Genomic DNA, 14,153 nt, shown 5'->3' with positions numbered 1-14,153 from the left:
TTAACCAGAAGGGATGATGCCCCCGAGCAGGACGCACTTTAAAATACTCTCTTTTGAACCCATGAAAAGAATCTTCGTATAAGCCAAAAATACGTTGGTTAGGCTGAGCCCTAAACGACATATATCCTTTCTTATGCTTCCCCTCTTTGGTCGGCAGGGTGCACAGGAAGAGGAAAAGGAAAACATTAACCGAAGCCAGAAACTCCAAATACTCACACACGAGCTCGAAAGAACAAATACCAGCCTAGCTGTTCGGGTGTAACTGAAACGGCGCTACAGAACACCGGTTCAACAGCGGCTGAACAAAAGGTGAAAAAGGAAGCCGCATGTCGAGCCGTGTGAATATCGACTCATACACCCACATCCAATCCGGGACGATCGGCGAATCGGGATTTAGATAGCAAACCCTCCCGTCGACCCTGGAAAGGGAAAGCTCATACTGACGCTCGGCATCACCACCCCCACAAATAGTCCCCTGGTCACGGAGCCGCTGGAGATCCACCTCCATCATCTAAGATGGCATTCCCCAAACGTCAGAAGTCACCTAATAATACGAAGAGGGAACGCCCCAAGCCGGGACCACCGAAGCACCCACACTCTCAGTCCTCCGCCGAGACATACCTAAAAAAGGAGAGAGCACCACCCTTAGCCTACCAAAGCCACACAGTGGAAAACGGTGGAAAAAAACGAAAAGCACTACCATCTACCACAAGCCACGCCTAAGAAACAGTGGTACTCATTCCTTCCAAAAGCTTACTACCCCTACCCGAAGTAGCCCAAAACAGGAAAAATGCAGGAAGCAAAATCATCCAAACAAAACAAAGTGAAAAAAGAAGAAGTAAGATACCAACCTAATAAGGTACTGAAGCAGGAAACGGCACAAAGGCACAAAGCAAACGCCAAAGCACGCAAAGGAAGGTGGAAGAATGCGAGACAGAAAGGGAAGATACGAAACAAAGAGAGCAAAGAAGAAATGAAGCGAACGTGGGAAGAAGAAAAGCGAAAAATCAAAACGGTTGCGAAAAGTAAAAAACCAAAACTACCCCCGGAACGTACAAAGGGTAAGGGGGCAGAAATAGAAAAGCAATACAAACGTCCCCTCGCAATAAATACCCCCATAAAACGTAACTGACAAAACTCCTCAAAAAACACAACAGGCATAGAATATGAAAAGCCCAAACCAGCCACTAACACGAACTCGGAGAACGACGACCCCGAATTTTACCCACTCCTGCACGGGCTTGGTTCACCGGTCCCACACCGGATCATCCTTCAAACTAACCTTTCGGGCCTTGGCCCCTATTCTGATAGCACTAAATAAAGCCACAGACGACAAGGCCCATATCCTCCAGCGATGAAGACCGATCTTGCTTGCTCTCCCGCTGCGGGAGCAACTATTACGGATCGGCTTGCTTCCTTATTCTAGAAGGGCCAAAACCAACTTACTAGACCTTCTAACTGACATTCAAATTCAAATACCTCCCTTATCTTGGCCAAATAAGATAAGATAAGATAATTACCATCACCTATATAAAGGAGAGCTCCAGACTCCCTCATATATGTCATTTATTCCACACTCTACACCTCTTAGGCTCATTCTGACTTGAGCATCAGAGTATCTTTGCAGTTATCACCCCCCATTGTTCCAGTCAGATGATTTGGCCACCGTTTTAACCCGCAAGTCTCCGATCTATCTCACAACCCGTATCGGAGACCTCCAATACAATATTCGTATAGATTTAATTAGATTTTAAATTTATATTTTAAAAGCAAACCAATTTAATTTAAACTGTAAAATGTAATATAATATTATTATTTTATAAATTTTTTATATAAAATATATTTAATTTGTTACATATTTTTATTTTATTTAGATATTATTATTATTATTTAGTGTTTTGTAAATATAAAATGAAATTCAGTTATTTATTTGTTTTATCAATTTAAAATTATTATTATATTTTAATAATACAATCTTAACGTTTTAATTTTCTAAAACTGAATAAATCGAACCAATTCAAACCCCAATAATTTAGATCAAATGGATTAAAAATAAAATTAAATCAAAATCTCAATTATAAAGATTATATACTTCAAATTGGATTTTTTTTTTTTTTCAACATTCATCCAAACCTCTGTTTTGCAGTGACATTCATTGAATGCAATACGTGTGTGAAACTGCCAATTAGTGCAGCAATTAATTAATTTAGTGCAACCATGCTATATTTTTGTTAGCTGTCCAAACGGCCATCATAATAAAAGAAAATTAAATTTTCATGAAGAACAAATTATTGTCCTATCAACTCAAGTGACCAATTTGTTTTCAATGGTTTTAAATTTTTATCCATTTGTGAAATTTATGCATTTTCTATTACTAGACCAAGATCTTGAGATTAAATTTAGATTCTTTATCAAAATATACAAATACAATATTCTAGCCACCAAAGAGGAATGTGGTCAGCTGATTTGAAAGCTATCAATAATTAAATATAATATTTGTTTATCATGAGGAGCACATAACTGTGTAGATATTATACTTTGTGGAACAGCCTTTTTCCTTTATTTTATTATGGATGAAATAGTGTATAAACAAGATTAATTTTGATAAATTATCGGTACAAAATATTTTATATCACATATGAAATTATATGTGAAATATTAAGTAATTATTATAGCAGTAAAAAAAATCCAAAAATGTTATAATATACAGTAAAATAATTTTACAAATCTAAGTCAATAATACATCACACCTTATTTATAATTTTTATGTTTCATTATAATGAAAATATAAAATTTTATTATTCTGAAATAAATAAGTTTCTTTTTTTTTTCCCCTTTTTTCGATAAGTTGTTTCTTATAAAAATGACAATTGTCTTTCTCTTTGGCCACCGCATTAATAAATAATACTCGAACTGTATGTCCCATTTTCTTGGTCCCATTTATGGCATGAATTAATTTGTTGATGTTGTGGTTAGGGATGGTAATTTAGGTATATATTATTTTGGCACTATTTGAACCATTCTCGCTTTGCTTTATTTTATTTAACTCGTGTCCCGTTTTTATTTGTTGGGTATTGATATTCATATTCTAACATAGTTATTATAGATATTATTGGACAAAAATGAGACTATAAAAATATTAAGTACTAAATTAAAATTTAATCTAAATATTGAGAACTAAAATATTATTTTATCTATTATTATATTGTCTCACTCAAATATTTTTATTTAAATTAATAAAATTTATAATATAATATCAAATATTTAAAATTATTAAATATAAATAATTTAAAATATTAATATTACTTATAAATTTATATATATTTGGCAAAAAATTACATTATATATAGAAAAGATATCTAATTTTTTTTTTAAATTTTAGATCGAACACTTTAATTTTTAATATTTATTTATTATTTTAAAAAATTAATTTATCTTATAATAATATAATTTATATATTAATCGTTTTATAATAAAATTTTTAAAAAATTTATTTGTTTAATATGCACATTACAAATTTAAATTAAAGTGATCGAGAAACTAATATATTTTGATGGAAGTTATTTTTAAAAATTTTTAAAAAATAAAATTTATTAAAAATTAAAATGTTTAACCTGAACTTCTTTAATATATATCGGTTCGATATCACTCCATTTCGAGTCGGATAAATGGATAATTATCCATTGTGATCGCTAGCGGTGTGTTATTTATGTATTTATTTTTTACGTATCTAGTTCTGGTTTGCAATTAATTAAATTAATTTTATGCTAGCTAGAATCCGTAATTCTCATTATTGAGAGCGACAAAACAAAAGAGCAAAACAAAATTACAAGTAATGACATCATAATTTGATGTCACGAGGGACCCACAGATTGCTCTTCTGACGTGGCCGCCATCCACTTAATTGACCCACGTGCTCTCCTCCCCGTTTCTTTAAACCCCACTTCTCACTTAATTTTCCCGTTTCTTTTTGTTATTTTTTTTACTGATCATGAAGAAAAATACAAAAGCAATATTAAATTTAAAGTATAATTATTCCGTTGATTTATGTATTTTATTAAATTTTAAATTAATTTTATACTTTAAAAATTTATAATAAAATATTAATATTATATAAAAATTTTAACTTACTTTTTTAATATTTAGAATATTTATTTTTAAAATATTTTCACAATGTCTCTTACATCAAACATCAAAATAAATTATTAAAAAATATTTCATATTTTTTAATTAAAAATAATTACTAAATATAAGATTTTAATTAAAATTTCAGTAAACTATAAAAATCAAGCAAAAAGTAAATGTGGAGGTAGAACTTTTTCCTAAAAGAATATCTAGGTTGGAGCTTCTATCTCCTAAAATAATTATGTATCAATGATCTAAGATGTTGAATTAGGTTTGAGTGAGAATAAACACTTGATTAGAATAATAGATTCTTTTTAAATTTGATGAAGGAGCAAGTCAGTGAACTATTGAGTATTTGATCCTAAAAAATGATATTTTGTGAGTTTATTTTCTTTGCAGGTATGGCAAAAGAATACGAGAAATAGAAAGGATAGAGATTCCATTTTTGTAAGAGGCAGCAGAATTATAGAAAGCTGTGACACTTAAAGAGTGAAAATTTAACGAGAACAAAAGAAAGCAGAGAATAATATTAAAAAAAATGATAAATATGTATTGAAGTTGTTTTTATATAATACAAGAGTCATGTTATTTATAGAGATATTATCAATTAATTTCATAAATATTCATCTACTAACTATTAACTCTCAATTATTTATCGAATATCTTTTGTGTTGTTGATATGTTGAACTGATGGAAGTTGGTTTAATATACTCCTATAAATTAAAGGATAGTATACATTAAGAATCCCTATCATGAATAAGTTGGTGTAAAAAGGCTTAGTTGGAAGTGACTTGGTAAAAGTATCTGCAAGTTGACCAGAGGAAGGGACTGGCAGTAACTTCATTACCCCAGCCTGTGCCTTTTGACGTATTAGATGACAATCAAATTCCAAATGCTTGGTACGCTCGTGAAAAATTGGATTAACAACTATATGAAGAGCACTCTGATTATCGCAGAACAAAACAGGTGGTCTATCACAAGAAACATGAAGGAAACCCAGCAAATTCAATATCCATAAGAGTTCACAGGTGGTATTAGAAAGAGCATGGTACTCTGCTTCAGTTGACGAGCGTACAACAGTGACCTATTTCTTTGTTTTTCAGGAAATAAGGGACTCTCCTAGAAAAAAGCAGTAGCCAATCAGAGATCGACGCGTATCCAGACATCCAACCCAATCCGAATAGCTAAAACTAGAAATCTGAAGGGATGAACTCCTGGGAAAGAAAAGCCCTCTCCCTGTGCTATTTTTTAGATATCGAAGAACATGCAGGGCTACCTTATAGTGGTTCTGAGTTGGGGTGGCCATGAACTGACTCAATTGTTCGGTAGCATAAGTAATATCTGGCCGAGTGGTGGTTAAATAGATGAGTCGGCCAACCAACCGTCGATGAATAAAAGGATCTCGCAGTAGGGAACTATCATCTTGTGAAACCTTAGTAGTACTGTCCATTGGAACCCCAGCAGACTTGACTCCCAAAAGACCACAATCGGATAACAAGCCTAAACAGTATCTATATTGGGATAAGAAAATTCCTGAATTGGAATGAGCAACTTCAATACCCAAAAAATACTTCAAAGTCCCAAAATTCTTAATTTTAAAATGATCATTTAGAATTTTTTTTATTGTTGCCATTTCAAAAATTGAATTACCAGTAAGTACAATATCGTTCACATAAATTAACAAGAAACTTGGCTACCTTTAACTTTAATAAACAAGCTATAATAAAAAATGGTTTGTTGATACCCACAAGAAATAAATAAAATAGAAAGCTTCTCATACCACATATGATTTGATTATTGTAAACCATACAGAGACTTGAGAAGCTGGCAGTATTGATTGGACCCACCAGAGAGACCAGGAGAGAGTTTCATATATACAACTTCAGAAAAATCACCGTACAAAAAGGCATTATTCACGTCTAGCTGTTGTATAGGCCATCGTCGAATGGAATCTAGAGCGAGAACGATCCAGATAGTCGTAGGTTTGACAATCGGAGAGAATGTTTCCAAAAAATCCACGTTCTCTATCTGGGTGAAATCCTTGGCAATTAAATGGGCTTTGTAACGCTCAATTGATCCATCTGGCCGGCGTTTGATTTTGTATACCCAATGACAACTAACAGGTTTTACTTGCTGAGGACAATCTACAATGAGCCAGGTCCGATTTGATTCTAATGCAACGAGTTCTTCCTGCATGGCTAAACGCCAATGAGAAACTCCATTGGCTTCCTGAAACGTCTTTAGTTCATGCTCAAAATGCAAGGATGAGATATATGATCTGTGAGAAGGAGATAAAGAGGAGAGAAAGAAAACAGAAGAAATTGGATATCTTGACATTGAGGATAGAGAAGTTTGGGGAGTAAGAGAAGTGTTACGTAGATAATCGAAAAGATAAGTAGGCGGCTTGGCCTGGCTCTAGCGAAGTGGCGATGGAAGCGAAGGAGAGAAAACGAGCAAATCAGTGGAGGAAGGGAGGGATCCTTAGTTAGGAGGGGTTGGTATAAAGGAGTTGGGGGTAGGTGGAGAAGATGTATGTGAGTGGATTGTTGTGGTGTGAGGGTCAATATGACAAGACGGGAAAGAAGCGGGAAGAGAGGGAGAAGGGGTTGAACACGTTGATGAAGAAGGAATTGAAGTAGGAATTTCTAGAAAAATGGCATTAGGGTGAAGATGATGGGAAGAAGCATATTGGGTAGAAGGATCAATTAAAATGGGTTGGTGTGTGTGTTGTTGAGTAGGTAAGGAGTGAGAATTTGGGTCAAGAATAGGTGTAGTAGGCTGAAGAGATTTTAGCCTTTTGGTGACTAAAGAAAAAGTTAATTCATGAAAAAAATATTTCTGGATACCAAAATCTTTTTATCATGTAAAGAATAGATAATATATCCTTTTAAACCATTTGGGTAACCAATAAAAATTGCTTTGTATGTCCGCGGATCAAATTTTGAACGAACGTTGGTAAGAGTAGAAACAAAACATAAGCATCCAAAAACCTTTAAATCATTGTAATTAGGTGATTTATTATATAAAATTTTAAAAGGGGTTTTAAATTTTAAAATAGATGATGGAACCTGATTTATTAAATAAACCGCATGATTGATAACATAAGACCAAAAATTAAGAGGTAAATTAGATTGAAACATGAGAGCTCTTCAACATTTAAAATATGTTGATGTTTTTTTTCTACTCTACCATTTTGTTGAGGTGTCTCAACACAACTTCGTTGATGAATGATCTCTTTGGATGAATAAAATTTAGTAAGTGAAAATTCAGGACCATTATTAAAACGAACAATTTTAACTTTTAAATTAAATTGAATTTCTACTAAAGCAATAAAATTTTTAATGTATTGTGAAACCTCACTTTTAGACTTTAATAAAATAACCCAAGTGAATCGGCTAAAATCACCTACAATGATTAAAAAATATTTATGATAATGAATAGAAGTAGTTTTAAATGGTCCCCAAATATCAAAGTGTAATAATTCAAAATTAGCATTTGCATTACTCAAACTTGATGAAAAAGAAAGTTTTCTTTGCTTAGAAAAGTGACATACATTGCAAATTTCATTTTGATGAGATGAAATAAAAGGATATTGTCTATGTAAAAAATTGAGTCTTTGTCGAGAAAGATGTCCTAAACAGAGATGTCATAACTTAGAAGATGTGTGTTGATGGTGTGTGAAATTTATTGAATGTAACGGTATGGTGGTATTATTGGTGGTGTCAAAGGCTTTTTCAAGAATGTACAATCCTTCTCTTAATTTATCCAACACAATCATCTTCAATGTGTTCGATTCTTGTAGAAGACATGAATATTGAGAAAAAGTAAGATCACAATGAAGCATGGAGGTAATTTTTGAAACGGAAATTAAATTGAAGTGAAACATTGACAAATACAAGACATCATTCAAAAATAAAGATGTTAAAAATTTTAACAACACCTTTATATTGTGCAATGACTTGTGAACCATTTGGCATATGGACAATAATAGGTTTAATTTTTGTGTAAGAAATAAAATTTGAAAGATTTGAAGTTATATGATCTGTAGCACTAGAATCAATTATCCAAGTGCACTAGAATCAGTTATTTGAAGTCCTGGTTTCGATAAGTTTTAACTGAACAAGTACAAATAAGAAGCGGTCTGGAGTTTTCAAGTTACTCCCAGAGAATTTTTAGAGAAGTATAGAAGTCAGTGACGGTAAGTGTACCTTGTTTTAGGCTATAAACTTTTTGTAATTCTGCTATGCGTAAGAGATTTGAATGAGAAAATCGTTCTTTAAGATCAACCCAAACAGAAGCAGCAGTATTGAGATATATCACACTCTAAGTGATGGATGGTGAAAGCGAATGAAAAGGTCAGGAAAGAACGAGGTTATTGCAACGTTCTCAGACTGGGAAGGGAGGATCTTCAAAAAAGGGGTGAAGGTATTGTACCAGTAAAAAATCATGTTTATTTTTGGAAATAACTGCCATGGTGAAGGATTTGCTCCAAAAATGGTAGTTATTTTCTGTTAGAACAGGAGTAACAAGAATAGACGTGAAATTTTTGCTAAGATGTATATAATAAGGACTGGATTGATCTTGAGAAATATCCCTTGTGTGTGATGAAGAAGAAGGAGAAAAGGGAGGAGTTGACTGATTATTAGGATTTGAAGTTTTAACCATATTTTGGGTATCAACAGAGTCGTAATAGTTCTGATACCATAACAAGATCAAGAAAAAGGAAAAGAATAGTATTAAAGAAAATGATAAATATGTATTGAAGTTGTTTTTATATGATACAAGAGTCACGCTATTTATAAGGATATTACCAACTAACTTCATAAATATTCATCTACTAACTACTAACTCTCAATTACTTATTGAATATCTTTTATGTTATTGATATGTTAGGCTGATGAAAGTTGGTTTAATAAAATTGACTGTATGGTTTGTTTATATCTAAAAATTAAACATAAAAAATTATGTAAAGTGAATATTCTAAATTCTGTTGATTAAATTTGCCAAGAGCATAATTTTTAATATTATATGTATTATGATCACTAGTTCAATAAACTTAGTTTTAATAGTAATAATATTATGACAATTAGTTCTTTTAGTTAATTTACTTATTGTGACACATATATTTGCAATATTGTTACAATCACAAGTTTCAGGATTTTGTGACTATTAAAAATTAAAAGTTTTTATTAATAATTGTTTATGATTGTCACTAAAATCTTTCAGTAACATAATATAAGGAGGTTAATATTTAATTATAGTAAATATGTTATTGATTATTTTTTTTGCTCAACACAAAATAAATTGTTAGTAAAAGTGATTTTATAACAAACTGTCGATCATATTTAATAAATAAGAAGAAATGAGATTTCATGTGTTAGTAAGAATATGGGGACAATTATGTACATTAAAATTATTTAGAATATAAAAAAATTGAAAAATATAATTATTTTTTAAAAATATATACTAAATTGATCTTTTGCAATTATAAATTTAAAACTTACCAACTTAAGGTGTATTAAATTAATGAGTTGATTCACAATACAAATTGAGCAGACTATATATATATAGTATAAATAAGAATAGAAAAATAACAGATTTTACCAAAGAATATATAGTATAAATAAGAATAGAAAAATAACAGATTTTACCAAAGTAATTATTCTGACAAGCTAAGGGATAAAGAAGAAACCTTCTCAGAGTTAGAGTCTTTAGTTGAATTTGATAATAATGTCATTAAAAGTATGTTAGAAAATTTTGGAATACAAGAGAAGAACGTTCAAATAATTTTTAAGGTTATCCGTTCTTGTAAATTAAAGAATTTCACTAATTTTCACTCTAATATGGTTCTTTACATTTTCAAGAAAGAATTCCAAGATTTCTTCCTTGTCAAATTTCTACTCTAAAATATTAGAGAAGGTCTTGGGACACTTATCGATAATGTCCACCTTATCCAAGTTCACTTCAATAGAGAGGATTAGATTAACAAAGAGGATAAAATCATAGATATCATGCATGAATATCATTTAGACAAAAAATTAACAATGCAATGAAATTATTGAATTTTTATTCATAATATAACCATCACAAAGTTTATCTCAAAGTAAAGACTATGCTACTTGCTACATGTGTATCAAAATCAACTATTAAAATCAGTTATTAATATAAATGATATATTAGAATATAAATACATATTAAAAATTTTTCAATCTGAACTTCATACATTCTTATCTATACATTATGTGTCTACTCTTTTGAAGGTTGTGGTAGGCTTAGAGAAGGGGGGTTGAATCTATGCCTTCCTTTTAATTACTGTTGTTACCCTTTTAGAACAGATTTGCAATTCTGATTCTGTTTTAACTTAGCAGCGGAAATTTATGAGACAATTTATTTTTGTCTCATGAATATCAGAAAACAGAACACAGCAGAGAAGAGAAAAGCTAACACCAGCATGTATCCTGGTTCGGTTGCCTTGTGCTATGCAACCTACATCCAGTCTCCTCCACAACTATGGAAGAATTTCACTATAGTAAACAGTATTACATACACCAATAACACAGGATTGACCCAATCCTTTCACACTCAAGTTCTAACCTAACTTGACATTGGCTATGCTAATACCTAACTATACCTCTTAGTGCTAACCCAACTAAGAAAGGGATACCTCACAGGTACAAGATACAAGACATGAACACACCTAAAGAAATCTAAAAATAACTCTAGGCTTTTCTCTCAAGTGTTTCACTCAGCCTTTTTCACTCATGGCTTTTACTTGAGTTTTCTCACAATGCCTTTTCTCACTAGAAATTACAGAATGATAAACATTGAAAAGAACATTACAGTCAGTAAAACATGAAGGAGATTGACTTCATCAGCAGCTTCTTTGCTATGTGCAAAACCAGATTCACAAATCTCAGCTTGAGTTCTTCAGTATTGGCCGAATGCTTCTTTGAAAGAAAGCATTATCCAAGTAGAGGAACTTCTTAACAGAACATTGTTCTTACACTCTGGTTTTCTCTCCTTAGTTTCTGAATGAACAGCAAACTTCTTATATCTCCTTGCATGTGGCTGAGTTCTTCTTCCAAGGTCAACACCTTGAGCTTTGAGCTTCACCAACCCACAAGCTTACTTTTTCTTCTCAAGCATCAAAGTAGAACCTTTGCTTCTGACTTTTCCAACTTGACCGAAAGCCATGAAGAAGTAACCGGAATTGTTTTCCACTGGTCAACCAAATCTGAACCATAGAGATGCAACTTGGTCCCCAAGTTTTGATTAAGTCCGTAGATACACAGCAGAATGGGGCAGAAAACAACTTTCCCTTCAAAGCCATTTTCGGGTAGTGCAGAGAGTTGGGAAGAAGGGATGAGGATCTTGATGCATGCAAGATGAGATGGATTACCTTTCTTAAGCTTGATTTAGCTTGGGATTTCTGTTTTAGCTTCTGTGCTTCAAGCTTCAACTCTCTCTCTCTTGCTTCTTTGGTTAATGGCTTATGGAAGAAGCTTTTCTTCTCTTTCTCTTTCTTGCTTTTTCTGAAATCTTGATGTGACTTGATTAGAAGGAAGAAGAACGTTGCTTTTGGTTAAGCAGGAGAGAGGGAATTTCAATTCTGAAATCAGTTCGGGCTTGGATCGGGTATTAGTATGCATGGCCCGATTTAATTTCTTTGGTTTCTTCCTTTGCTTTTGCTTGGGCTCTTTATTTTGCTTTCAGCCCAATATTCTTTGCTGAATGCCTTTTATTCCATTTGGGCTATTAACATTTGGTCTGCAACAATAAACAATTAGTTAATAGGTAGATATAATTAATCAACACTAATTATTTATTTTGCTCAAAAATAACGTTTGTCATCATTAATTAATTTAGTTAATTTCTTAACTCAACAATCTCCCCCTTGATGACAAACATGATTTAAGCAATAATCAAAAGGAAGTAAGTTTGAGTTAGGTTTAGAAAACTCCCTTTGATTTTATGTTGCTCCCCCTGAATCTATGCTTTCCTCTTTGTCCCTGTTTCACATTTGTACTTAAAGGAAGCACAATAAAGAGTTATGTACAATATATCTTGTACAAGGGATATCAAATGAGCAACATCACATAATCAGCCCAACATCAAGCTATTACCATCAGCAAACAGATTCAGCATGTGAGAAACAAGTATTAATGCAGCAAAAATAAGTAACAAGTACTAGTACTAGGATCTACTATCCTATCCTATTGCTATTTTACTCCCCCTTTTGTCATCAAGGGCGGATAAGAGCAACAAAAACAAAGTCTTGTATCCTGCAGAAAAGAGTTAGAGCACAGATCAAAGTACTAATTAAGCTGTCTAAAGAGCATCAATAGTAAGAGTTATTACAGTCATCCAAAAAGAAATAGTTCAAAAGTAGCAAAAGAAGCAGAAATCATGAGACAAAAAGAGAGCAGCAGCAGTTTTTATGAGACAAATCCTAGGCATCAGAACCATTCCCTTCCGAAACAGCATCCTCTTCAACATCAGTGGCAGCATCTTCATCATTTTGAAGGTTATCAATGAAGGTCATCAGTACAGCCACCCTATCCCTTGACTTCTTCAGGAAGTTCTCATGCTTGCTAGCCAGCTTCCTTTTCTCTTTGCTCAATTCAATCAAGTGGTTCGATTGAGAGACAAACTCTTGAGCAACATCCCTGACCACATTCAGCAGAGTGGATTTCTTCCCAGTGGAAATGGAAGTACCCTCAGTGGACGGAGCAGTAGAATCATCTGGAATGAACTCTTCATCATCATCATCATCTAGAACCACTCTCTCAGATCGAGTTGGTCCTTTTTGCTGTTTCACTGAACCACCTCCCTTTAGATATGAATGTCTATTTTTATATTTCTCATTGGTCAAGTCAACACCAAAATACTCAAAAATACAAGTCAGAAACATGCCATAAGGAAGAGCTTTGTCCTTTTCACTTTTAACAGAGTCAAACATGTATCTAACCATCAAATATGCAAATGAAATTTCAGTTTTGGTGAGAAGGGCATATAAAACAAGAGTATCAGTGTAGGAAACCCTTTGATATGAGCCGCTTTGAGGCAGAATAATATGATTGACTATTCGGTGCAGTTGAGCACGCTCATATCCTAGGGCTTTGTGAGTGGGTGTAACGCCATCTATTAAAGAGATATGTTCACAAATACTAGCCAGGGCATCATTGTAAGAAACACCAACTCCTTCATCCCACTTAACTGACGTGTAGGCACAGGGCCCAACATCAGTATACTTCAAAGCATCACTGATGGTCTCATTGTTTAAAACGATATCTCGGCCCTTGACATACGAATGAGCAGTGCCCTCATGATAAGTCATGTTTGCATAAAACTCTTTGACCAACAAGGGATAAACAGGTTTTTTGATATCAAAAAGGTGATTCCAGTCTAGAAAAATCAATTTATCAACAAAAGGAAAACCTTTTCTTTTCAAAGATGGCAAATCAGCGAGAAAAGAGGGACATAGGGTACGATACTGGATAACCTTCTCATAAAAATCATTGTTCATGGCAGATTTGAATCTATAAGGGTTATAGTTTGAATGAGAAGTCAAAAAGTGAGCTTTGTGATCAAAAGGTCCAATGTCTAGTTCTTTAACATTCTGGAGAAGGACTCGAGTGTTACCTCGTTGAGAGCGCATTGGAACCGACCTGGATTTTGGTTGAGATGGTTCGGGTATGGGTTCCTCAGTCGCCTGACGTTTGCCTTTGGAGGAGCCAGGCTTTGCTGAACTTGGTTTTGAGGAGCCAGGCTTGGAAGGTGTGGCCTTTGGTGGTGGCGTCGGCTTGGCAGAGGCAGGAAACCTTGGAGTGTTTTTGGTCCGAGCCATGGGGTCACAGCGATGAGGAGAGGTAGGAGGAGACGGAGAAGGGGTAAAGGTGCGGTCTTGAGAGCGAGTGGATGGCTTTGTGGGTAGCTTGAAAACTTTTTCACGAGGAGCCCTTTTTGCAATGGTTTTCTTCCTCATTTGGTTAGTTTCAATTTAAGAAGATGAAGGAGTAGTGAGGGTA

Source organism: Arachis hypogaea, chromosome 19, assembly GCF_003086295.3.
Source record: "Arachis hypogaea cultivar Tifrunner chromosome 19, arahy.Tifrunner.gnm2.J5K5, whole genome shotgun sequence".
Classification (NCBI taxonomy): domain Eukaryota; kingdom Viridiplantae; phylum Streptophyta; class Magnoliopsida; order Fabales; family Fabaceae; genus Arachis; species Arachis hypogaea.
This window is presented reverse-complemented; position numbering follows the sequence as displayed.